The sequence below is a fragment of the Desmodus rotundus genome, chromosome 4 (genome assembly GCF_022682495.2).
Source record: "Desmodus rotundus isolate HL8 chromosome 4, HLdesRot8A.1, whole genome shotgun sequence".
Lineage (NCBI taxonomy): Eukaryota > Metazoa > Chordata > Mammalia > Chiroptera > Phyllostomidae > Desmodus > Desmodus rotundus.
In genome coordinates this window covers 86596587-86624089 of record NC_071390.1, presented here as the reverse complement: position 1 = coordinate 86624089, position 27503 = coordinate 86596587, and the positions used below count along the sequence as shown (strand labels likewise).

The following is a 27503-nucleotide window of genomic DNA, read 5'->3' as shown; positions in this document are numbered from 1 at the left end:
ACAAATGTTCACTTGCCATATTTGACAAAGATGTTGCTATAAAAAAAGGAGGAGGTAAACTGCTATAGTGTAGTATCTGAGAAGAGCTGCGGATGAAAACGAGAGCAACTGACACTTTAGTGTCCTAAAAAGTGGACTGCTCACCTTCCCACAGGGTTTGAGCCAGCAGCCAGAGAAAAACTGCCGTTTGTAACTGGGCTCAAATGATCTAAGTTGTTTTTCAGGAATGCCTTTTCCATTTCATCAAAAAGTAAGCTTTAAAAATAACCCATTTTTAGAGAGAAAAACATTGCTAATATGACATATTTATTTGCTTGGTTATATTTTAAAGAAAGCCTTGAGCTTTCAAAATATTCTTACACATTTTAATACCATAAACCTAGCTATACATTACTATCGGCTAATTATCTTTTTCTCATTCCACTCAACATGTGATTCACATTCCTCGTAGAACAGACTAATGTGATTTGAATGCCCTAGGCCGGTAATTCTCGAACTTTTTGCACATGCATGGTTGGAACCGTGTGCACGCTCGCACAATAGCACGGATGCATTTTTGGCCCTTGGAGTGACTGAACGAATGAAAGGGTAGCTGCTGTGTTAAATTTGACAGCAGAGCTACCATGGAAATGCGCGGCACACCAGACATAGTAGGTAAGCAAATACCCTTTCACTTCCTGCTAATCTCCTGAGGTCACAGTAGGCCCAGACAACATTGCTTACAGATAATGTCCATAAAAATCTCTCCACTCTTGTGTTTACGATGTCCTTCATACTGCAATGGCACAGGACTTCCACTGACTCCCAATGGCTTACAGATTTACCTACTCTTTCCTGAAACATATCCTTCTAAGTATTTCCAGGTATCCTAAAACTTTTAATATCCAGTACAATACTCTCTCCCTTTATGACTTTAGTACAGAGTCAGCACTGCGCACATCTGTGAATCACTGTGAGATGAAACGGATCAAGGAGATGAACAGATCACCAAAATATAAATGAAGAGACTATAGTTCAGTAAACAACAAACTATAGAAGACATTCAGTGCAGTACTGTAAAACCCCTTTGTGTTCATACACGCCTTCGAGTGAGGGTGTATCTACCCAAAGGGAATGCAGTTTTGGAAATGGGAATGCAATGAACTCAGATTAGGGCAGGGACGGTCATTACCTACACCCAAGACCTTGGCCATGAAGGGAGCTAACATCTGCAGATAGAGAGTGTTCAAGAGTCAGAAGCTTTTCACTCACCAAAAGCATTTTAGAGCCCTTGGATCCAAGGAAAATGTGAGATGGTAGTATACTCTAAAGAGCTACTTAAAAGACGGAGAGCATTATAATATGCTAGTGATGCTTGGGCCCCATTAAAAGGGATATATATTACTAATATTTTTGATAGTACTCTTGATGAATTTAAAGGTTCAAAACAATGCTATAAAAAAGACTTACAATAAATGCAGTGCAAATGCTATTACACCAAAATAACTTTTCATGGTAGTTTCTATTCAAGCATTCACAATTTCTCTTAGTTGACCTTCAGCCAGGAACTATTCTTTTCTGTTCTCTAAAGTTAAAGCCTTTCATGTTCCAGTAAACACAATATTGCTCTCCCACATTCCTCCTACTCTTTGTAAGTGGTGCCACGCGTTCACAACAGTGTAAACTCATCAGCAAAATGTTTCACGTAGGCAAGGTCAAGGTAAATGGATATAAATGTCCAGTTGTAGCAAAAAATAAATGTAACAATTTGCTTACAATTTAATAGAATAACAGTGATAGGTTAAACACACCCAGCTAAACTCAGGCATATATGTATTACACTCCTTTAGGGACCAAACAAAAAGGACATCATAGGAAAGATGTTTGAAGGGAAGGAAATAACAAAGGAAAGTAAGACTAGAAAGGTTTACAAAGACTTAGGTTTCTACTGATCTCTTCATAGTCCCTCCTTATATAATTTCCTAATTTTGCTTCATGAAAAGTCAGTACACAGAAAAGTTTTCAGGAAGCGTTGACACACACTTGAAATGTTTGCCAAGAGAGTGGACTTCAGTGTTCTCACACACACAAAAAATGGCAACGAGGGAAATGGATGTGGTAACCTATTGCATTTCAAAATGTATGTGTATATGAAATCATCACATTGTACATTTAAAAAAATCAGACTGTGCAACATATGTGTATGAAACTTATTTTTCAGTCATACCTTAGTAAAGCTAGAATAAAATAAAATAAAAAATTGATATATGTCGGATAAAACAGTGTACTCTCTCATAACTCATTTTGTTTCTAACATATTCATTTGAAAAATGATAGATTGTTGCTGTTTTTGTGTAGGGATGACATTTGAATAGAACACCATACCAAAAGAAATATCTTTAGTCATAAATTACTTCAACCAGGAATAATTGAAATTTCTCCTAATTACGATTAAAATTGTTTTGAATACTCTCTAGGTAATGGTGACATCATAAACAATTTTTACAGTTAATAAAGTGTGACATCTTCCTTATATTACAACAGTAATAAAAAGAAAAAAAAAGTAGCTAATTGAAAGTTCTGTAACTTTAAACAAACAAAATCAACAGTTGCAATATAGTGTTAGGTATCTACTACTTGCAAAATGGCAGGAATAGTGGAACAGTAAATTTTTTCTAAAACTTTGAATATAGTGAAATATTGATAAATATTTTAGAATTTGATGAGCATTTTAGTTTAACTGGTTTTTAAAAATTTTTTTTACAAATTTGAATGAACCCAGTTGTAGGGTTCCTTAAAAAATATACAGATGATCCTTGAACGACTGACTGTGCAGGTCCTCTTATATGTGATTTTTTCCAGTAAATACTGGACATATTTTCTCTTCCTTATGATTTTCTAAATCACATGTTTCTCTACTTTATGGTAAGAACACAGTATATAATTCATATAACATGTAAAATATGTGTTAATTGACTATTTATCTTATCAGTAAACACTTCCAGTTAATAATAGGCAGCCTTGAACAACAATAAAAAATGTGGAAAAAAATTTAAAAAAGAAAAATTCAAGTTGTAAAAAAAGTAGTTATTAATTTTTTGCTGATTCATTTCTTTTAACATTTTTCTACTCCCTCCCTTAAAAAAACTAAAACAAACCAGAAAATAATTCAAATGGTCCACTTTCAAATTACTAATAAGCAGTAGACCAAAAATAAATAAACCAATACAGTTTGCAAAGCAGTTTACATGACACTCCATATACTGATAACATTGTTATAGTCATTTCTATGTAATATTGTTCTTAAATATTTTGTAATTTAATGTTTTACACTTCATTCCCAGTTGGGAATGTGAATATTTGCAGTAATATACATAACTGAAGAAATTTCTGCATTTTATCATTGCAGATGGTGCCTTTTGAACTTTTCTATAAATAATGTTGCATCTCAAATGAATTCTGTTTACTGTCACATTCATTTTATGTTAGTTATAAAAATGTTTAAGAGCTTCAGTTAAAAGCCTTTTTTTGCCTTTTATAAAAATGAATGGAATGCTAAAATGTGATAGCTTTGCTGTACATGTTGAAACAACTTTTGAATAAGTCTACAGCCTAGTAAATTGAAAAGAAGGAAGACCACAGGGAAACAAGACATTCAAAGTGATAATTGGACAGACGTTTTTAAATGAATAAAAACTATCTTTCTCTTTATTTTTTGAAAGAAGATCCAAAATATTCCTATGTGTGTGAGGTTTCAGATGTCACACATGATGACTCACTGAAACAAAGAAAAAAATAATATAGCTTAAAAGGAAGGAAATGACAGAAACTTGCTTTCCACAACTGAGAAATAAGTCTTAAGAAACACATACATTTCACAATGTAATTGTATTTCTTCTTTAGTATTAGTGTTAGAAGACATTTTATTTAAACAACATTCTTTATATATCCTCCTAACAACTTAGAAGGCAGATGAACTTTTATAAATGAAAACAATAAATAGTAAATAAATATGTTTCCAGTAACACTTTGAGCTTCTGTGTGATTTGTTCAGTGTTAATGGTTGTGTCTGAAACAATATATGCTACTAATTAAAAGACTGTATATCCTGTGGTGTGAACTCTGTGATCTAATTAAATTCTGGCTGCCCTCCATTATGAAAAAAGGAAAGTATGTGATGTGTGAAAATGTGCAAATTAAACTAGATTATTAAATCCTGGAAACAATATTGGATTGCTAAGGTTAGATGTTTTTGATGATCTGGGACACATGAAATGATGAATCAAGGGAAGCAGCTGGCAAAATGTAGGTATGGATATTATGCCAGATGGTTGGCGTTAGCCTGGTAAAATTAAAGTTAGACAATGTACCAAAAAGTATACATATTAGAAAGAAAAAATTTAGAGCAATGCCTTGCATCCATTTAACAAAAGGTTAATCCTATTGAAACTTTCGTTCCTTTAAATCTCAGTAAACATAATGCTAAATTATAGACTATTTTTGTTGTTATTTTACTTTTAAACTAGTTGTATTTTATCAACTAGAATAAAATCAAATCACAAGACAAAAAATTCTCATATTTCCCTTCAGGAAGTATCTGCTATTTTAGAAAATTCATCCACATAAATCAAAATATAAAAGAATATATTCTTGTTCTCACACAACTTGTGTTTGTATATTTTTATTTTATTACATTTTTCTTAACTGATACAGTGGACAAATGTTGAAAAAAACTAAACTATTAAAAGTAATTATAACATAATACACTAGTGCTGAATTGCCTTGAGCAAAAAGGAATTTTTATTCACTAGCTTTGCTATAGAGGTCTAACTTTCAATAAAAATTTGAGTTTCATTTTAATTCACAATTCTAGATGTCATTGTGGTGGTTAATTTTATATGTCAAGTTCCCTGGGCCCCATGGTGCCCAGATATTTGGTTAAACATTATTCTGGGTATGTCTGTGAGGGTGTTTCTAAATGAGATGAACATTTAAATCCTTACGCAGACAAAGCAGACTATTCTCCCCGCTGTGGGGGGACCCCACCTGAGCTGCTGAAGACCTGAATGGAACAAAATGGAACAAAATGGAACAAAAGGCTGAGTAAGCGAGCCTTCTGCCGGACAGTTTTCAGGCCTGGACTCTACTGGACCTGCCGCAGTTCCCTGTTATCTTTGGGTTCTCTTTCTTCAGTTTCCATCACGTGCAGTCAACCGTGGTCGGAAAATACTGAATGAAAAGTTCTAGAAATAAATAATTCATGAATTTTAAATTTTGCACCGTTCTGTGTAACGTGACGAAGAGTCAAGCCATAGTGTTGTTCCCTGTCTTGTCTGGCATGTGAATTGCTCCTTCGCTCCAGCAGTTACTTCATAGTCATCTCCACTTTCAGACCCGCTTTTAGGGGGTCACAGCGCTCGCGATCAAGTAACCCTTATTTTCCTTAATAACGGCACCGGGCACGGAAGTAGTTATGCGGGCATTTTGAATATGGCCGAGACAAGCCAGCTGTTAAGTGCTTCTTTTAAGTAAAAAGCCGAGTATAGTACAATGAGATATTTTGAGAGAGAGAAATAATGGTCATAAAACTTTTATTACAGTTATTGTTATAGTTGCTCTATTTATTAATAGTTATTATTAATCTCTTACTATACCTATCAATAATTGATAAATTATACTTGACCATAGATGTGTAAGTATATAAGAAAAAACTTAGTTTATACGGTTCTGTATTATTTTCAACTTCAGGCATCCACTGGAGGTCTTGTAACATGTCCTTTACAGATAAGGGTGAACTAACACTGTGTACCAGCAACTCTCCTGGGTCTCTAGCTTGAAGAATTTAAATCATGGGAATTCTCAGCCTCCATAATCATATAAGCCAATCTCTTAGGATAAATTATGAGAGATAAATAAAGATACATGAGGCCTGTCTGGAAGGTATCCAGCCATGTACTATGAAAAGTAGAAAAATTTACTGTAGCAGGTACAAGATACAGGAAACATTGCACAAAGGACAATGACACCTCCATTCCCTTCAAAGTAGGCACCGTGGGACCTCACACAGGTCTAATTGCCATCAGTTGCCCCATCGTATTTCCCCAAATCTCATCAACAGTCTGAAATCTCTTCCCTTTCAAAGGTGATTTTAGTTTTGGGAAAAGCCAGAAGTCGCGGGGCACCAAATCTGGACTGTAGCGGGGCTGAGTCACCTGGGTGATTTGATGTTTCACCACAAAACTCTGCACAAGACATAATGTGTGAGGGTGTGTTGTCATAATGAAGCTGAGTATCACCAGTTGCCCATAGCTGTGGCCTTCTGAATCATCTGACTAGTTTCAGTGGATGAATGTTCAAGCTTCACACAAAATTTGATGCAGGTTAGTTGCTCTACTTGCTCAGTCATTTTTAATGTAATGGCCACACATGCTCACTCAATGGCATCTTCTGTTCCCACTGACTAGTAAAGTCAAGTCATCCTTGATCACACATGTGCATTCCAGTCCAATCTTCTTGGCTGCCAGGAATTATATCAATGTCGTGCAAACAGTGGCTGGGCTTTTCCCGGGAAGACCTCATATATGTATGTGTGTGTGTGTGTATATATATAATGATATATATAAATGAATATCAAATATATGTATATTTATTTCCTGCTGGTTTCTCTGAAGAACCCAGACAAATAGAGCCCATGTTGATAAAACAATTTATCCTTTAGAATATTAACAATTATTTTTTATCCTCACCCCAGGACATATGTTTTTATTGCTTTCAGAGAGAGAGAGAGGGAAAGAGAGAGAGAGAGGGGGAGAGAGAGAGAGACAGAGACAGAGACAAAGAGAGAGAGACAGAGACATCAGTGTGAGAGAAAAACATCAATTGGTTGCCTTCTTATTATATGCACCACACCAGGCACTGAAACTGCAACATCAAACCCGTGATCTTTCAGGATTCAAAGGATGCTCCTACCAACTGAGCTAAACCAGCCAGGGCAGAACATTAAGCAACTTGAAACACAATGTATTTGGTAAAATCATGAGTAAAATTTTGCTTCTGTAAAATAGCAAGACATGGCTTAATGCACAAGGGAGTTGACTAAAGAACAGCACTACCACAGTATTTAGAAAGGGAATTTTTTTTCTTTATTTTATTGCTATTCTCAATGTGTGTGTGTGAGATTGATTTTTTTTAGTCACTAAGGGTAGTTTTTTATTTAGTTTTTAATTAAACTTTACTGTTTATGCTATTACAGTTGCCCCACAATTTTCCCCTTCGTTCCCCTCCATCCAGCCCCACTCCACTCCCTCAGGCAATCTCACACCATTGTCCAGGTCCATGGATCATGCGTATAAGTTCTTCCACTCCTCTACTCCCTAAACTGTACTTTACACTCCCATGACTATTCCGTAACTACCAATTTGTATTTCTGAATCCCTTCACTTTTTTCACACATGCCCTCAACACCCCTCCCATCTGTCTACCATCAAAAGATTCTCTGTATTTATAATTTTGTTTCTGTTGTGCTTCTTTATTTTAAGATTCAAATGTTGATATGTATTTATTGCCATTTTATTGTTCATATTTAAATCTTTTTCTTCTTAAAAAAGACCCTTTAACATTTCATATAATACTGGTTTGGTGATGATAAACTCCCTTAGCTTTTTCTTGTCTGGGAAGCTCTTTATCTGTCCTCCAATTCTAAATGATAGCTTTGCTGGATAAAGTAATCTTGGTTGTAGATCCTTGCTTTTCCTCACTTTGATTATTTCTTGCCAATCCCTTCTAGCCTATAAAGTTTGTTTTGAGAAATCAGCTGACAGTTTTTTATGGGGGCTTCCTTGTAGGTAACTGACTGCTTTTCTCTTGCTGCTTCTAACATTTACTTTATTTTATATTTTAAAAAATATTTTATTTATTTATTTTTAGAGAAAGAGGAAGGGAGGGAAAAAGAGAGGGAGAGAAATATCAATGGTTGCCTCTCATTGCCTCCTAGCAGGGACCTAGCCTACAACCCAGGCATGTGCTCTGACTGAGAATCGAACCACCAACCTATTGGTTTGCAGGCTGGCATTCAATCCACTGAGCCACACCAGCCAGGGGTATCATTTACTTTTTAAAACATTTGTATTCAACATTTGGCATTTTAATTATCATGTGTCTTGGAGTGGGCCTGTTTGGGTCCATTTTGTTTGGGACTTTCTGTGCTTCCTGCATTTGTATGTCTATTTCCTTCACCAAGTTAGGGAAGTTTCTTTCATTATTTTTTTCAAGTAGTTTTCCAATTTCTTTCATTCTTCTTCTGGCACTTGTATGATGGGAATGTTGGTATAGTTGAAGTTGTCCCAGAGGCTTCTTACACTATCCTCATAGTTTTAGATTATTTTTTTCTTCTTGCTATTTTGATAGGTTGTTTTTTGCTTCCTTATACTCCAAATCATCAATTTGATTCTCAGCCTCATCCACTCTTCTCTTGATTCTCTATAAATTGTTCTTTATTTCAACTAGTGTATTCTTCATTTCCGACTGGATCTTTTTTACAGTGTTTCTCTAAGTTCAGAACTTTCTCTGAACTTAGTTACAGAACTTTCTCTAAGTTCCTTGAGCATCCTTATAAGCAGTGTTTTGAACTATGCATCTAATAGATTGCTTTTCTCCATTTTGTTTAGTTCTTTTTCTGGATTTTTATTCTGTTTTTTCATTTGGGCCATGTTTCTTTGTCTACTCATTTTGGGCACCTCTCTGTGTTTATTTTAATATATTAGGTAGAATAGAACTACTATGTCTCCCAGGCTTGATACAGTGGCCTAATGTAGTAGGTGTCCTGTAGGGTCCAGTGACACAGCCTCCCCTATTACCCAAGCTGGGTACTCAAGGTGCACCCACAGTGTGGGCTGTGTACACCTTCCTATTGTAACTGAGTCTTGATTGCTGTTGGCACATACATACAAGATCAGCCACCACTTCTGTCTGTGGACAACAATAGCTACAAGGTGATCTGCAGATGGCTTGGTGGTGCCCAGACAAGGCCATGATGTGAAGGCTGGCTGACGCTAGTGCTGGGCCTGCGCCAACTGAACAAGAAGTATGGGGCTCACTGAAGCCAGATGCTGCTTGTTTGAGAGAATTTTGGAAAATCTGAAGCACGGGCCCAAGATGAACCATTCATACGGAAATGCCACTGGAAACAGCTTGAATGATCCTGAAAGTTGGGTAGGGTAGGGACTCAGGGAATCACTAGTGTGGGGCAAACAGGGTAAGTCAGGTTGACTTCCAGTCAAGATGGTGACGTAGGTAAACAAGGCTTGCATCCTTGCACAACCACATAAAAATTACAACAAAACCATAAAACAAACATCACTCACAACCATCAGAAATTGAGCTGAATTGAAGTTCTACAACTATAGAATTAAAGAGAAACCACACGGAGCCTGGTAGGAGGGGTAGAGAAGCAGAATAGGCTAGTCCCACACCCATGTGTGCCAGATAAATATCAGGAGTGAAGGGTCTCAGCCCCACAACCAGGCCCTACAGCCCAGGGTTCCAGTGCAAGGAATATAATTCTCCATAACTCTGGATTTAAAATTCATCAGGGACTGAGGCTATGGAAGACAGTAACTGTTGAAATCCCGGGCAGTTCCTCTTAAAGCACCCATACAGAGACTTACTCGGACTCACTCCCTCTGTGCTCCAGCACAGGGGCAGCAGACTGAAAGGCACCTGAGACATATAGGGAAGAACTGAATTGTCTGGCATCAGGGTGAGAGCTGGGGGGCAGCTTTCTCCCTGACAGAAGTGCTGGCAGAGACCCTTGTTCCTTTTCTGAGCTCTCCCCACCACACAGGCCACACACGAGCACCATATCTGAGACTCCATCAACCTAGCTGGAACTGTTTGCCTTGCCTTGCTGATTTTTTTTTTTATTAATAGACTTTAAGAAAAGAAGATTCCAGCAGATAGTATGGAAAGTTCCCATACACTCCCGATCCCAGATCTTCCCTCAGTTTCCCCTATTATTAACATTTTATAGTAAGGTACAATTATTATAAGTAATAAACAAATACTGATGGAGTATTGTTAACTAAATATTTACAATTGATAATTTACTTTTCAATTAGTCTGTAATTTACTTAGATATTCTTAGTTTTTATCTAATGCTCTTTTCTGTCGTAGTACCTCATCCCAGATCTCACACCATGTTTAACTGTCATGCTTCCTGAGGCTCCCCTTGCCTGTGAGGTGGATCCTGTAACCTATTCTGTAACACAAGATTGGTACAACACCCATCACCACGAATCCCCAGATCAGTAGTAATGACCAAATTATCCATTTAACTTCATATGAGTGCTTTGGATATCAATTCTGAAAGTCCCTACTAAATAAGTTATAAATGTATCCTGCATTCCAGTGACCAGGCGTCATTCTTAACACTAATTAGAGCATTGGAATCATTATATGTCTGCTCACAATGCCCATTGTGACTTTCTGTGGTTGCTTTAAATTTTGTACACTGATAAATTGTGAGATTGGAACCCAGTTTATGGTTATTTATTATGTGATAATTATTGAGGGATTACTATGTACTGCTGTAGCAGTGAATATATGATGATTAATAATCCAGAAAAAATCTTTTCTTTATTGAGTTAGATTGATAAACAAAGAATTAAATAATTTGATACCATAATTTCAGATACTGGTAAATATTGTGAAAAATAATATAATTTGAGCTGATGCTCAAATGAGGAAAATGATCTGGGGGGAAATCAGCCTAGGCGGACAGGAGAGCCACTGCAGAATTGTAAGGCTTGAGCAAACGCAGCAGTCGTGACAGGAAAGTGGTGCAGAGAGGAATGAAAGTATTTGGAATTTGGAAAACAATAAAGGACAGGCCGGAATGATAGGGCCCTTTAAGCCATGACAAAAAGTTTGGATTTATAGCACAATAAATATGCCACTGGAGAATTTCAAATAGACAGTTTATGTAGAAGGCTTATCTGCCCTGATTTATGTCTTTTTAAATATCATTCCCCTTCCCTATGGAGATTACAATGCTGGAAAATAGATGATCGGTCAGGAAGTGACTGTGGACGTAAGAAATGGTGTTGACTTGGACTAAGGTGGCTACAGCAGAAACAAACACACAGGAGGACTTAGAATGTCCTTTGGAGAGAGAGCTACCAGGATTTGTTACTTAAATGAATGCTGGGTTGAGGGGAAAAGAAGAATCAAAGAGGTTTCCTATATTTTTTGGTTTAAAAACCGATTGCCATTTACTGAAGGGAAAGCATAGGGAGGAGTACACTCAAAGGTGAATATTGAGTGTTTTATTGTGATCCCTCATGAATTTTAGATAATTACAACTATATCCAAATGAAGCTACCAGTTTAGCTGTTCAATAACATGTGCTCAGAATTTGGTGATTCACACCCGGGGATTACACGGACATTGCTGTCTTTTGTGGGAAGCCTGTTATTAAGCCTTATGTTCCATGGCAACATGAAGGGAATGAAGAGGAAGGAAGAGGGAAGGAAAAAATGAGGAAGGAGAAGGGAATCAGAAAAACTGAGTAACTGAGTCCAGCTCCAAGAAAAAAGCAAAAGCAAAAGAAATCAATGGGAGGAAAGTAGTCCATTTTTGTCCCATTGATTTTCACTGCTCACAAAACCCTGCTTGCTTCATTACTACAGGTGGTTCCATTTACTTCCAGTCCAGTTTTTGTTGTTGTGTGTGTGCTACAATATAAGCTTTGGTCCTTTGCTTTCACCTGATTTCCAACTATCAGTGACTGAGATGCTGTCTCTGAATGTACTGTATCAGTGAGAAAGAGTAAGACAACTGCCCATAAAGTCATAGACTTGCATAGAGTAAAAGATTTCATTTCTCATCCATAAGATAGCACAGATTCCTTACTTAATATAGCCTTCAGTTCTGTTTTATGAAATACTTCTTAATGTATAAGTATAAATAACAACACCATCTGGGCCCATGTATTTCATGAGGGAAAACAGAAATTATTTATTCTTATAAACATGATGTCAAAATATTTATAGGGTGAATATATTTTTATCTGCTGGAATGTATGACAGTCACATTATAGTAGATAAGTCATGTACTAATTCCTTTTTTAATATTTCAGTTTTAAAAAATAAACTTTCATAATTATAAATTTAGAAGAAAAGGCTATTATTACAGTTGACATAATAGTAATAAAAATATATATACTACCTATATTAAGGAATGTATTGACAAAGAACCATGCATTTGTTATATAATCAGTTAGAACCTTTTCCATACTTTGCATAACCTTTACACATCACTTCATTATTAAGTCACAGAATATTTATCAATATCCACCTGTAAATTGTGCACATTAGTTACAGATTACAAGGACCATGTTAAACCATCTTGTCCTACTATCGCTGAGAAAATGCTATGAAAACACTTACTCTCAGTCAAGTCTAACCTATTTTACTTTTAAGAGTGAAAAGAGTAGCCACTATAATTTTAAAAGCCCTCCTTAAAACCTAGTCCCTCAGGAAATTACCTATATAAGCAAAGATCAAAGTAAAATCCTGGAATATATCCTAAATACTGGCTGAGGCAAGGTTTGAATCAAAGAACCTTAATACTAACCCAGCTTACCAACCCTATTATGTATCATTCATGATCTAAAACTTTGAAAGTTCTCTTAGTGATAAACATTTCTTACAATAAATTGTACTGGTTAACACAGAACTTTCTTCCCTTTTTCAGTTGTCACTCAGTTAAAATCTTTCAGAAAATATTTGAAAATATTACCATATTCATTGATAACTAGAATTCAATGTTGTTGATTTTTTATTAGTATTCCTCTAAACATGGGCTGAAGGAAATCATTATTAAAAATATTTGAGTAATTTATTTTTGTGTTTGAATAATTAATTATATTTTAAGCAGCACCATTAAATTAGTATCTACCTGAGGCATAGATCCCTCTTCTCTGAAAGCAATTAATGCTTTTATATGTTACTTCCCGAACAGAACTGATGGTAGCTTCATTTCCACTGCCATGAACATCCCTTACTTTATTTCCTTGGCACTAAAAAATGGTGCCTTCAAGTCTTATTCAGAGTTGTAATTTATCTAAAATAATGAGAAGGTACCAAAACTAGACATTTTAATAAACCACTTTTTAAAAAGTTTCCATTATCAGAAACAGCAGTTAACAGAAAATGGAAGTACTTACAGTTCAGATGTGATCCTATGTTGCTTGTAATACTTCTCTAATAGGCACCACTGATATCACTGGAATTGGTTACGCTGAAGACACATTAATTCTCTCTTTCAAAAGGATTATTGACTTCCTGAGTCTTAAAACTTTCTTCCTTAGTCAAAACAACAATATGAGCCATTATCTCAAGAAAAGACGGAATTTAGACTAAGGAAAAGCAGTTTATATTGAGATCCTAACTTGGCAATGACTTGTTTTGTCTCTGTTATGTTTCTCTTTTACCTCCATCTATCACTGTGTCTCCAAATGAAAATTAGATGTCACAACAGCATATGGTTTACTTAAAGCAAATATCATTTAATGCAGTATGATTTTAAAGCCAATTTTAACTTAGTAACACCATTCAGTAATATTATGGGGACTAATATCTACTTTTTAAAAACTTTTATGGAGAAAAAGTTAAGCTAAAACTTTTATTGTTATTTTTATAGAAAGCTATGATTTTCTAATTTTGTACATGGATGTGAAAGAAGAAAATCAATTTCTTTTAAAAATGTGCCTAGAGTATGTAAATGACCTTGTAGTATTGCTTTCTTTCTAATACAGTACGGCTACTGCAAATAGCAGACCCTGGAGTTAAACTAGTTAGCTGTGAAATCTCAGCTCTGTCACATACCTTCATTTTCTCACCTATAAATAGGTGATAATAATGACAGCTATTCTATAGGTGAGTATTAAGTTGGTGCAAGTATGTGCCCAAAGCAATGCTTCACCATATTAAGTGCTATTTAGTGTCAACTATACTTATTTTTGCATACCAAATGGCTTATTGGGCATTTATTAAATAAAGTCAAGAAATGATTTCTCAAATGATAGTCTCTGTGTTTCTTAAAATTCAGTTTAATCAGAAAATTCACAGACAATACATTTGTACAATTTATAAAATATATCATCTTATGAAAAAAATCATGCTTCAGTCCCAGGTAATATCAACTAACTAGGTGCATGACTCATTTTAAGGGCATAATGGAGTTTTAACATTTAAATGGAAGCCTATAACCAGAGTTCTTAACCTAACATGAAGGCTCTCAAACGTTAGCATGTATCAGAATTACCTCGAGGGTTTGCTAAAGCACAGAAAGCTGGGCCTCACCCCTGAAATCTCGGATTCAGTAGCCCGGGGTAGGTCCTGAGAAATTGCTTGTCTAACCAGGTCCCAGGTGCCGCTGTTGCTGGTCTAGGCACTGTGCTTGGAAAGGCACTGCTCTAAAAAACACATGACTGATCTTCCCATATGGGTTTTGAGAATGATACAGTCAGTACTGTCACCACTGCACTGCACCCTTCCCCAGCACTTGCCAATGGTTTGGATGAGGCAGGTAGAGTTTGAGAGGAGTAATCAGGTCTGAGGTCTTGCTGTTTATTGCCCTCCATGTTTTGATACTACCACAGTCATCTGGACCTGGACGCGTGCACGGTCCACAAAGGACTCCTCGCAGCTTTTAAGAATATGATTTCGGTTTGCTCCAGGATTTTTACTTCTCATTTTCATAAATTGCCTGGGCTTGTCTATCAGCCTCCGTTCCTACCTGCTCCTTTGTTCTTTTCTTAATCTAAGATTCCTGCATCCTGGAAACTACATTTCTGAATTTGTCTTAGGTTCTGTCAATGAGATGCATGCAAGTAAAATTTGGAAGGCACAAGAGAGACCGAGGGGGTCCTTCCCCCGTCAGGAGTTGTGGCTGACACCGAGGCTTCAACACCTGGCCTCACGCTCTCCTGTGTGGTCTCTGGGCAGCTGTGATTGTTGACAGCAGTTTTCCTGCTGCTTCCTGATCTCTGCATCTCAGCTGCAGTGGAGTGACTGGGCAGTGATAGGTTACCCTGTTTTCCAATTCAGTAGTCCTTCTATAACCCACCTCTTTATTCTCTTCTGTTAAAAGTGATTTTATAAGACGTGAATTGTTAACTAATAGGTAACCCATGGATAATCACCACATTTGTCTAAGAATTCCAGCAACTGGTTTTAGGGAAAGAGGCTGACTCTAGCGAACAGTCGTTCTGGCTCCCAGAGACTAGCTGACTCCCAACCATAAAAACCGGAACTCTGCTGGACCAGTTTTGAGGTAATAAGCAGAATCAAGTGTGCTGACTTACACGTAGAGAACTTTCAACCCCTCTCCGCCTGAACTCTTTGTTCTGCTTTCCCTCCCCCTCCTAATAAAACCTCTGCCTGCGCTGAGCTGTTAAGATGGGCTTTGGGATGAGAGTCCCCCACCTTCTCAGGCGGCTGACACTTAAATAAACTACTTTCCTCCTCACCAGCAGCTGTTTCACAGGTTTGGCTCTCCTTGAGGCAGGCAGCTGAACCTGTGTTCAGTCACACTTCCAACAATTTTATTTCTTCTTTTAAGTAGTTTCTGATATCTGTACCAAGATCGGACTGACTAACACTTCTTTTACTCCCTATCCCTTTTCTCTGTATCTCATAATCACAGTTAGTAGTATAACATTTTTATTAGCTGTCATTATGCTGTTTTCATTCAATTTCATCAATTCCCTACTTCTCTATGTCAATATTGTCTGTTCTTAACAACATCCATTAGGCCTTCTGAGCTCCTTTAACTTCCTTAATATGTCCATAGTTTCTAATCTACCTTTTCCATGTCTATGCAACTCATATGCATATTTCTGAGTCATGTTCTGGATTAAACATCATTGTGTCCCAAAATTGCTTACTCTAAAATATTTTAACACCTTCTCTTAAATATCACATTCCCCTTTTAAAGTCTACAACAGAGTTGTTTTTGGTTTCATTTGGTTTTCTACATACATTCATTGGTCTGATGTCTGCTCACACATGTTTCCATTGAGAATTTTACCAGATGATCAAGTTTTCAGTCCCTTGGCAACTGTTACTTCCATCTCAGGGGATCGTACCTTTTATTCACCATTCCGTTCTCCATTTTAACCTTGAACTGTTCCCTTCATGCCTTTTGATCCTACTTCAGTCCATTTTCAGGCTCCACCTAGACCTTACCATCGTCTGAAATTGTCTATTCTCTAAAATATTTAGCTCAGGAACCCAAACCTCTTACTTCATTCACAATTACTGCACCCACTCACATAAATACACAAAAAGGTTTGCTTGTCCCCCTCAACCACACCTGAAAACTCTCATTCCCCTCTCACACATCTCTCCCTCTATCTTCACACACACACAGGAACACACACATACATACACAATCACTCATTTTCCCATTGTTAGCAGAACACTTGTGACTTTTTTACTTTTGACTTAGAGAAAGAAAAAAAAACCCAGACAACTTTAATTCCAGCTATCCTGATCCTGCTCTCTCCTTATCTCAGTTTAAACAAACTTAGTTTTTATTACAAATGTAACACATACTTATTGAAGGAGAAGACAAGAAAATGTACAAGAAAAATAAATTTCTCAGAGGATAAACACATGCCCTTTAGCCAAGAACCTCACAGTCTAAATGAGACTTGCCTTCAAAGCCTCATCATCTTTCCTGAATATTTATTTCATTTACAGTCTTTGCTTAATTTTATCTTCTCCCTGGATATCCTCATCTTTAGAGCAAAGACCTGCCCTCTTTAATGTTTTCTGAAAATATCTTGTCCCATGGCCTTTTCTGCCCTTGAATCTTAACAATATATTGATGTGTTTGGTAAAAACACAGATATAATATATACTCACTGGAATAAGAAAGTGGATAAAAATTCCTCTTTAAAAACTGTGCTAAATTATATCAAACCATAAAGCCCTGCACAGAACAGAAAACCACCAACAAAATGAAAATTCATCCTACAACAGGTAATGGCAGAAAATATTTGTAAGTCATATATCTGACAGGTTATTAATATGCAAATTAGATAAATAACATATACAATAGCAAAAGGTACAAACTTCCGGTTGTAAAATAAGTATGTCATGGGGATATAATGTAGAGCATGATGAATCCTACTACTACTGTAGTACTACTGCCTTGCATATGTGAAAGTTGCTAATAGAGTAGGTCTCAATAGTTTTCTTTTTTAAAAATTTTTATTGTTATTTAATAACATTGTATGCCTTTTCTCCCCATCCCTCCACCCCACCCCAGCTGAACTCCCCTCCCTCCCACACCTATAGTTTTCATCATAAGAAAAAAAATCTGTACTACATATGGTGATGGATATTAACTAGATTTATTGTGATCATTTTACAATACATGCAAATATCAAATTATGTTGTACATCTGAACCTTACATGTTATGTCAATTATGCCTCAATTAATTTTTTTTAAATTTTCTTTTATGTTTTATTTGAGAATATTTTATTGATTGTTATTATAGTTGTCCCATTTTTTCTCCCTATTCTCCCCCTCCACCCTGCACTCCCCTCATTCCAGCATTCCCCACCGCCCTAGTTCATGTCCATGGGTTATACACATAAGTCCTTTGACTTCGTTTCCTGTACTATTCCTGACCCCATCCCTGCTTTTTTGTACCTACCATTTATGCTTCTTATGCCCTGTACCTTTTCCCCTACTCTCCCCCTCCCCCTCCCCTCTGATAACCTTCCTTGTGATCTTCATTACAATGGTTCTATTCCTGTTCTAGTTGTTTGCTTAGCTTGTTTTGGTTTTTGTGTGTTTAGGTTTAGTTTTTGATGGTTGCAAGTTTGTTGTCATTTTTACTGTTCATAGTTTTGATGATCTTTTTCTTAGATAAGTCCCTTTAACATTTCATATAATAATGGCTTGGTGATGATGAACTCCTTTAACTTGACCTTATCTGGGAAGCACTTTATCTGCCCTCCCATTCTAAATGATAGATTTGCTGGATAGATTAATCTTGGATGTAGGTCTTTGCCTTTCATGACTTCAAATATTTCTTTCCAGTCTCTTCTTGCCTGCAAGGTTTGTTTAGAGAAATCAGCTGATAGCCTTATGGAAACTCCACTGTAGGTAACTCTCTCCCTTCCTCTTGCTGCTTTTAGAATTCTCTCCTTCTCTTTAATCTTAGGTAATGTAATTATGATGTGTCTTGGTGTGTTTCTCCTTCAGTCTGAGTTCTTTGGGACTCTCTGAGCTTCCTGGACTTCCTGGAAGTCTATTTCCTTAACCAGATTGCGGAAATTTTCCTTCATTATTTGTTCAATTAAGTTTTCAATTTCTTGGTCTTCCTCTTCTCCTTCTGGCACCCCTGTAATTTGGATATTGGAACATTTCAGGCTGTCCCAGAGGTTCCTCAGCCTCTCCTCATTTTTTAAAATTCTTCTTTCTTCATTCTGTTCCAATTGAATGTTTATTCTCCTTCTCTTCCAAATCATTGCTTTGAGTCCTGGTTTCCTTCCTTTCACTGTTGGTCCCCTGAATATTTTGCTTTATTTCATTTTGGGTATCTTTCATTTGTTTTTTTCATTTTTCAACCAAACTCAGTCAGTTCTGTGAGTATTTTGATAACCAGGGCTTTAAATTCTCCATAAGATAGGTTGGCTATCTCCTCATTGCTTAGCTCTCTTTCTGAAGTTTTGCTCTGTTCTTTTATTTGGGCTGTATTTCTTTGTCTTGATGCACCTATTCAGTTGTAAGGGGGCGGGGCCTTAGGCATTCACCAGGGTGGGACAACCCTCCTTGCTGCCTTGTGGCGCTGCCTGTTGGGGAGGGGCCAGAGAGGGAACATTGTGACTTGCCTGCTAGTCTCTAGCCCCACTTTCCAACAGACTCTTGTGTGAGACTGGGAGTTTCTCCCACCGCAGCAAGCACTGTAGCCCACAGTCAAGTCTGGGTCTCAGTTTCACCTTCAGCCAGCCAGGCCCACATGCTCCACCTTCTCATTACCATTTTTCTCAGTCAGCGCCACCCACATATTCCATGGCCTTGCTGTGGGTTCTTACAGGTCTGGTTGTTCTGTTTAACTTTTTATTTAATTCCTTGGTTGCAAGAGTTCAATGCAGTTTGATTTTCTGGCATTTCTGGTTATTTATTGATTTTAGATTGGTTGTTATCGTCCTTTTGGTTGTGCAAGGAAGTGAAGGGTTTCTATCTATGCCTCCATCTTGGCTGGAACTCCTTTTAGTGGCTTATCTTAAAGTGTCAATTACATTGTGAGTTACACTTTCAAAACAGCTGTATAATAATCTAAGCAAGGTATGATTGAAAGTAAAATTTTGTGTTCTTTTGTATAAGATGTATTGTGAAAAAAATCTTAGAATTTGTAAAAGGTAAAAGAGTCATTTCTATCATTCTTTAAGAACCTCAATTATTGCTTCCTTTTAAAGGATACTGAAATGACTCAGACCTTTGGCCATCCATTGAGAATGGATAACATCCGTTTGACTGCAATCTCAGTCCATTTATGTTTCTATTGGGTAGTTGAATATGCATGACAATAATTACTAATTACTTATTTTCCACCCCCACTGGGTCAGGTTATTTCCCAGGTGCAGTGACAAATATCTCATAAATCAACAAATGAGATAATAACAGTAAACTTTGTCAATAGAGATTTCACTTGCTAAAAAAAAGAGAAAAAAATGTTATCTTTCCATAGTCATCAGATAAGAATTCTAATAAATTAGTGACTATTAATTTTTCATTCTTCTCTATGAATCCTTTGTAGTATCTATTAGACCATTGACTATACTGACTTGTTTTTAATCAACCAAGGATAGAAAACTTAGAAAAATCCTAAGAATTAATTACAAAATGTCTTTGAGTTAATGCATATTGTCGTCCACCTTAACCTAACAATCACTATGCCACATGAAGATAGAAGGTGTAGGGGACAAGGAAAGGAGGTAAGTAAAAGGGCAGAAATACAAAGGAAAGGAGATGGATAGAAATATGGAAGGAAAATAAAAAGTATAATCATTTATCTTCAGAATGGTAAACATAAGGAATAAGATATAGATTTTGACTTCCAGCTTTCTAAATCTGTTTTCTTCCTTATCTTTCAAGCCTCATTCCCCATTCTACTCCCATTCCTTCTCTTCCAAAATCTATATAGAATTTATTCCACAGAAACATTCACCCTTCCATTTATAAAGTCTGTTGAAAATTTGTATAAATTGCAACCTGATTTCAAATGAAGGATTTGAGGAATTACTTCAATGTTTTATTTTTAAAAGAAACACTGTCATATAAATACCTTGAGAGTGTGTTGCACTTACAGACACAAATCTTCGCTTGTGTTACTATAAAGCCATTGAGCTAAAGTTTTTTTAACTTGAATTATTTGTTAATAAAATATCCATCCTAGTATGAAACATACTCAAGTGGCTTTTAAAGCAAGCTATTGAACAACAGTACATGCCCACTTATACACAGGTTTTTCAATAAAAATATTGAAAAATTTTTGGAGCTTTCCTTCCTACTGTGAAGCAATAGATTCCATTCAACTACCATAAAAGCAATCATGTTGCTGCTGCATTGTTAGCAGTGCATACATTGTTACACCTGTTACACGTACAAACTTCTTTTCACATTATCTTCTCATGTTTGATGTCTAGTATTAATAATACACATAACATCTGCAGTGTTTTCTATAAGACAATATTGATGTAGGTACTGACAGATGATTCATCTTATAAGCAGATGATATAAACTTACAGAATCAATAAATACAGTATAGTACTGTAAATGTATTTTTCTCTTCCTTATGGTGTTCTTAATAATATTTTCTATTCTCTAGCTTACTTTATTATAAGAATACATTATGTATTGCACATGACATACAAAATACCTGTTAACTGACTGTTTATATTATAGGTAAAGTTTCCAGTCAACAACAGTTAAGTTTTGGCTGAGTCAAGAGTCATGCAGGAAATGTAGACTGCGTGGGGTCAGTGCCCCTAACCCCTGTGTTGTTTGGGGTCATCTGTAATTACTGTGATGTAGGTAAAAATACAGGCTGGCTAAGGCATGCTATCATACTTGAAAGAAGAGAGAGGATAATTGTGGCACAGTATCATTTATAAGCCACTCTTCCTTAAAATACTGAAAAACCCAGCATCAACAAGAAAAAATGAACTAGAGATTTCTCATTGTATGCAATATTTATTAATATACACACATTTTAATAACTATCAGAAAAGTATTTTTCTCAATATGTGTTGATGATCTTCATAAAATATAATTGGTATTCTAATATTTGAAAGTATTTAATTTCCCAGAATCCAGTAATTGTCTCCTTCAGAAATAAACACCATAATGACAAACAACTTTCTCTCTCTCTAATAAGTTTTCATACTCAAAATATTTATAGTTTTCTTGGAGTTTATTTACTAAGAGTTAATATTTAATATTTACCTTGAAAACAATATTTCCTTATGATTAATTTTCTTTATAATGTATCTATTAACTTTCTGATACAATAGATATATTACATTGCTATTTACATCTTATAATAATTAAAAGCCATTGTACCTAATTAAAATTTCTCACTTTGCTAGTTTTTAAAGTCTAAACAAGACAGAAAATATACTTATGGGGTAATATTGTACATAGTAATATATTTCTTTAGGCAGCTTAAATTATATTTTATCTCTGTAAACAGTGAGAAGACATCTAGCTTTTTAGAAATTAAAGAGCCAGCTAAATCTCACTAGTGTGGAAGCACTTCAAAAGCAGGGACTGTGTTTTAGTCATCATGTTAAGAGTGTATCTTGTGCCTAATATTAAACCTTGGCCATATTTATTGAGCTGGTATAGAACAATGAAAAGCACTTGTCCATCAAGGTCAGAAAAACAGAATTTGACTTCTGACTGCCACTGCATTATTGGAATAAGCTGAATAGTCAACCTCAAAATATGTCTGCGAGTGGTAACTCCCAGTTCATTATGTGACCTTACTGGGAAATAGGGTCTTTACAGATGTAATTAAGTTAATGATCTTGAAATGAGATAACATCATCTTGGATTTAGAGTGGGCCCTAAATCCAACGTCCTTATAAGAAACAGAAAAGGAAAATACATAGAATTCCATTGTATAAATATACCATAGTTTTTTTATCCACTCATTTGCTGATGGGCACTTAGGTTGCTTCCAGTACTTGGCTATTGTAAATTGTGCTGCTATGAACATTGGGGTGCATAGCAGAGAGAAAGAAGGAGCTTATACCCTTTGCAATAGCATGGATGGAACTGGAGAGCATTACGCTAAGTGAAATAAACCAGGCAGTGAGGGACAAATACCATATGATCTCACCTTTCACTGGAACATAATCAACAGAAGAAAAAGCAAACAAAATATAACCAGAGACATTGAAGTTAAGAACAATGTAACAATAGCCAGGGGGGAGTGGGGAGGGGACAGTGAGGAGATGGGATTACAGGAACTACTATAAAGGACACATGGACAAAATCAAGGGGGAGGGTGGAGGTGGGGGAGGGAGGGGGGTTTGGCTGGGGTGGGGTGGAGGGATGGGGAGAAAAGGCATACAACTGTAATTGAATAACAATAAAAATTTTTAAAAAAAGAAAAGGAAAGAAAAAGACAGAGGGGCAAACAGAAGGAAGACAATGTGAAAATGAAGGCAGAGATTGGAGTAGAGTCCGCAAAGCCAAGAATTGCTAACAGCCAGGTGATAGGGATGGAACAGATTCTCCTTTGAGCCTCCAGAGGGTGCCAAACCTTACTGATATCTTATTTTCTGGGTTCTGACCTCCAGAACAATGAGAAAATAAATTTCTGTTGTGTTAAGCACATTTTTGATAATTTGTTATGGCAGTCCTAGGAAACTAATACAGGCATTCATTCACCGAGAAATTTAGAATTCTCATTTAAAAATGAGGCTACTGACCATTTTTCAGATGTGTTAAGGAAATAAAATGAGGTAACTTTAACCACTTAACCTGATGAGTGAGGCCCAGCGGCACCCACACACCGGCTCCCCTCCTGACAGCCACTCAGGACCAGGGCTTCTCAAAGGAACATATCTAAAATATGCTTGTCTTACCTAGAAGTATAAATGTAATTTGTGTAAGTTTACATAAACTACAATCCACTAAATAGCTATTTTCATGTATATTTCCTACATTGCTGATGATTTACAAACCAACATGTTAACCCCCACATTATTTTTGTAATTATTTTTAATGTTTTGCTTATTTTGGCCATTCCTTTACATGACAGCAGAGACACACACTCTCATTAATAATAATAGTAAATAAAAGCTTGGCCTGAAAAGGTGATTGTGTATCATACTTTCTAACATATAATATATTGCACAAAACAACATTTTAAAGAGACAAGGCTGCAAAAGTCAGAACTACCTCCAAACATGTAAAATAAATTCTGATCAGCAAGTTTCTATAAAAAATCTCAAATGTCCAAAGCATATTTATTTATGAGAAATGATTTTTTTCTTTCTCACGTACATTGAAACAAAAGCAGTTGTTAACAATTTAATTAAAACAATATCTTATTAATTTCAGATACTGACATTGATATTTCATAGACAAAAATGATACCTTACACAAATATTATTTTTAACATATTTATTAGAACACAATCATATATTGGTTATATTAGCTTCAGGTATACAATATAGTGATTTGCCATTTTTACACCTTGCAATGTGATCACTCCACCAATTCTAGTATTCATCTGTCATCATGTAACCTTAATTCAATAAAAACCATGGAATGCTTCATGAATTTGCATGTTATCCTTGCACAGGAGCCATTCTAATCTTCTCCATGTCATTCCGGATATAGTAGTATGTGTTGGGAAGTGAGCACAGGCAAAGATTCTTAGCTTAATGTAAGGATTTACTTCAATCTGTTGACTAGAGATTAATAATGCTTTTCAATCAAGTAAGTTCTGTAAATTTCTTATGTCTACCAATCTTTCTAATGCTATAAAGCCCATGAAACCAGACATTAAGAAAATAAAAGTTCCATTGATAGATGTTTACAACATTTTCTAAATGAGAATTAGCAAAGGGTACAAGAAGTGAAGAGGTAGAAAGAAGGATCACTCGGGAATTTTCCTGTGGGGGTCTCCCAGGAAACTTGCTCAGTGCATTTTTAGTCTCTCAGAATACCACCTTTGGTGTCTCAGATTTGAAAACAGACCAAGACTGAATTGATTACTTATGGAAGATTCATCTAAACAAGGTTCATGTGAAAATTGTGTAAAAATCAATTTCACTTTATCGATTTCCAGTTTCAATCATTACTGCTAAGGAAACCAGATGCTAAGGCCACCTAGCTATAGATATGTTTTCTCTGTAGATGTCCTGTGGAAAAGCAGCTCACACATCCAAAAAAGAAGGGTGCATAAGGAGCATGGGATAATATAGACAAAAATATGCTCAAGCATTGAATTAACTAATGTGTCCATTGCCACAATAAGTTATACCTACCACGAGGATCAATAACTCAAATATTTCCTGCATTGTGCATAAAGGCATACTTGAGTATTTGATCTCTTCACTTTTTTTCTTCTTTGTTTTAATGACTACCAAACCTTCCACTTAGGATTGGTGATGCATGCTTTTCTTAGATTTAATACATCTAGGCCTAATATAGTTGCATTTTAAGAGTCTTGTCTGATTTTTACAATTTAAAGGAATTTGTATATATACACCCATATCTATTTCATATTGATTTTAATTTTTAGAAGCCAATCATAATCTCAAATGCTTATTTCTCTTGGAGGATCTTTCATTATGTATTTTTATAGGGTGTATATTTTCATTTTTAAGGGCTTGGCAATGCACCAAACCAATGTGCTATGAGCAAAAGGAGTCACATGTCTCCAGCTGAACAGGTTAAGGGATATATTTTATATATTAAGTGTTTTAGGCCAACACAGAGCCATTTGACTACAAATGTAGGGTTTTTACACTAGAATTCTTAGTGGACTGAAGAATATCAAACACACACTGAGAGATTACATATGTCACAAGAAATAAATCCATTTTATTTCACTGGTGTTTTAAATTATCAAAACTGTAATATTTACCAATATTTATATGTAGCATTGCAATTACAATTTTTACCCTGAGTGTCCAAGTAATATATTTAGTACTCAAAGGAAGATTCCAAGTAATATATCTAATACTCAAAGGAAATTTTAAAATAGAATTTCCTGACTTGTGGTAAAGCAGTTGTATCTGATCCATTTGCTATTTAAGAAACAAAACCAAAAATGATTTGATTCATATTCAGATCCAATCACTCTAATTCTTTGACATAAAGATTAGCTCATAAGTAAAACCTACCACATTTCATAAATTGAGAAATGAGCTTCAGATAGTTTACAGGGCATCTGAGAATCTAAAACTGCTTATTTGAACATAATCTTCTATAAATAAATAAACTGTAAATTTTAATAAAAATTAATGTCTTTTGATAAAAAATACTAAACATAAAAAGTAGCAATACTTGCTGTAAATTTAATTGGACCTCTAACAGAAAAACTGGCCCTTTCCAATATTGCAAGGAAATCCTCAGCTGCACGAGCACGCGATCGGTGAGCCCTGTGAGCCCTGTACAGCTGCCTGAAGCTCTGCTGTGGCCCCTGCAGTGCCTCTCCCCACGCTGCTTCCTGCCCTTGGGCTTGCTCTGTTCACATTCTTCAACTGACTCACTTGTATTCAACTCTCAAGAATTAGTTGGGCATCAACTCCTAGTTTGAAAGAGGAAAATTTCCCATGGCATTTAGGGTGGAGGGGGGAAGACAGGATGCTTTGAGAGATATATGAAAGAAAAGAATCTTGGAAGAAGAAACAGGAAAAATGAGTCATTCAGCTTTGAACTTTGGATAAATCACTTAATGTCTCAAGGATTTATTTGTAATATGTATGGATTGGAATAGATAATCTCTAGGACCACTGATAACTTCAAGTGCAACTTTTTATATTCTCCCTCTACTTGGAAACCTTTAACCTATTTGCACCTTCAAGTAAAGTCATAACAGATTAAATTATATTCACCCTCCAAATCCACAATGATCAATGGGACCCAACTACAAAAGCTACATTGTAATTACTAATACATTTCTTTAATATGTTGCTTTACTCTAGACTTTAATTTAGATAGCATTAGTGATCTTATCACCTATTGGTAAACTTTAAAAGAGCAGAATATAGCACCTTGTGAGTGCTAATAGATGTTAATATGTAGAAAGTAAAATATAAAATAATATATATGATAAAGTACAGAAAAAATTTAACTACTTTGATGATGAAATGTTTTTTTAATGATCAAAGATTTTCAAAGTTCTAAGAGAATATTCTTATTGTTCTTAATTCTTAAAGATAATAACTTAGTTCATTTACTTAGCTCACTAATTATTTAAAAGGAAAATATGGAACCAAGACCATATTCCTTTAATTCTATACTATAATAGTAGCACACAATATTTCTTGTCTATTAAGTTTAGTACTTCAATTTTAAAACTTCAAATTTCATCATGTTTTAGAATAATTTCAGGATAGGCAAAAGTACCTTAATTAATGGAAAATTTTAGGTATTGCAGATCACAATATAAAATTAGTATTTAGGTTAAAATATTTTGAACATTTTAATAGTTTTAAATTACACTAATAATATGCTACTTTTGGTTAGAAGGGACTGTAACAATACAACAATACATATTATAGTTATTGAGGTACAGAAATATTGAATAGCAAATGAATTACTGGATCATTCAGAATTTAACAGAATTGGTTCCTGCCTCTCCTCTGTACTATATTAGGTGCATAGCTTTTGATATATTGTTAATTTTTAAAACCCACTATAAAACAGTATTGACATATAAATATATACATATACACACCCCAAAAGTAATACATACAAAATAGTATAGAGGTAAGAGGCATAAACTACAAATAAGGGGTCTGTCCAGAAGGTATCCAGTGATGTAATATGAAAAATAGAGATACTTATTGAAGAAGATAAAAGGTACAAGAAACATTGTACATAGGACAATGAGGCCTCAGTCCCCTTCAAAGTAGGCACTTTAGGACCTCACACAGTTCTCCCAATCGCCATCAGCTGCCCCATCATATTTTCCCAAATCTCATCTAAGGTCTGAAATCTCTCCCCTTTGGAAGGTGATTTTAGTTTTGGGAAAAAGCCAGAAGTCACAGGGTGCCAAATCTTGGCTGTAGAGGGCCTGAGACACCTGGGTGATTTGATGTTTCACAAAAAACCTCTGCACAAGATGAAATGCACGAGCAGGCGTGTTGCCATAATGAAGCTGTGTATCACCAGTTGCCCATAACTGCATACTCCTGAATCACCCAAATAGCTCCTGTGGTGGAATGTTCAAGCTTCATGCAAAATATGATACAGAT

General features: G+C 35.7%; 1 protein-coding gene and 1 non-coding gene across 4 annotated transcripts in view; both read right to left on the bottom strand.

Annotated features, from left to right (window-relative positions):
• Positions 1-27503, bottom strand: part of CCSER1 (coiled-coil serine rich protein 1) — a 1227777-nt gene that overhangs the window by 225315 nt on the left and 974959 nt on the right. The gene's annotated exons all lie outside the window — the stretch shown is intronic.
• On the bottom strand, positions 23831-23937 carry LOC112317908 (U6 spliceosomal RNA). Its single transcript, XR_002976158.2, has one exon. It is a non-coding gene; the product is annotated as a U6 spliceosomal RNA (small nuclear RNA).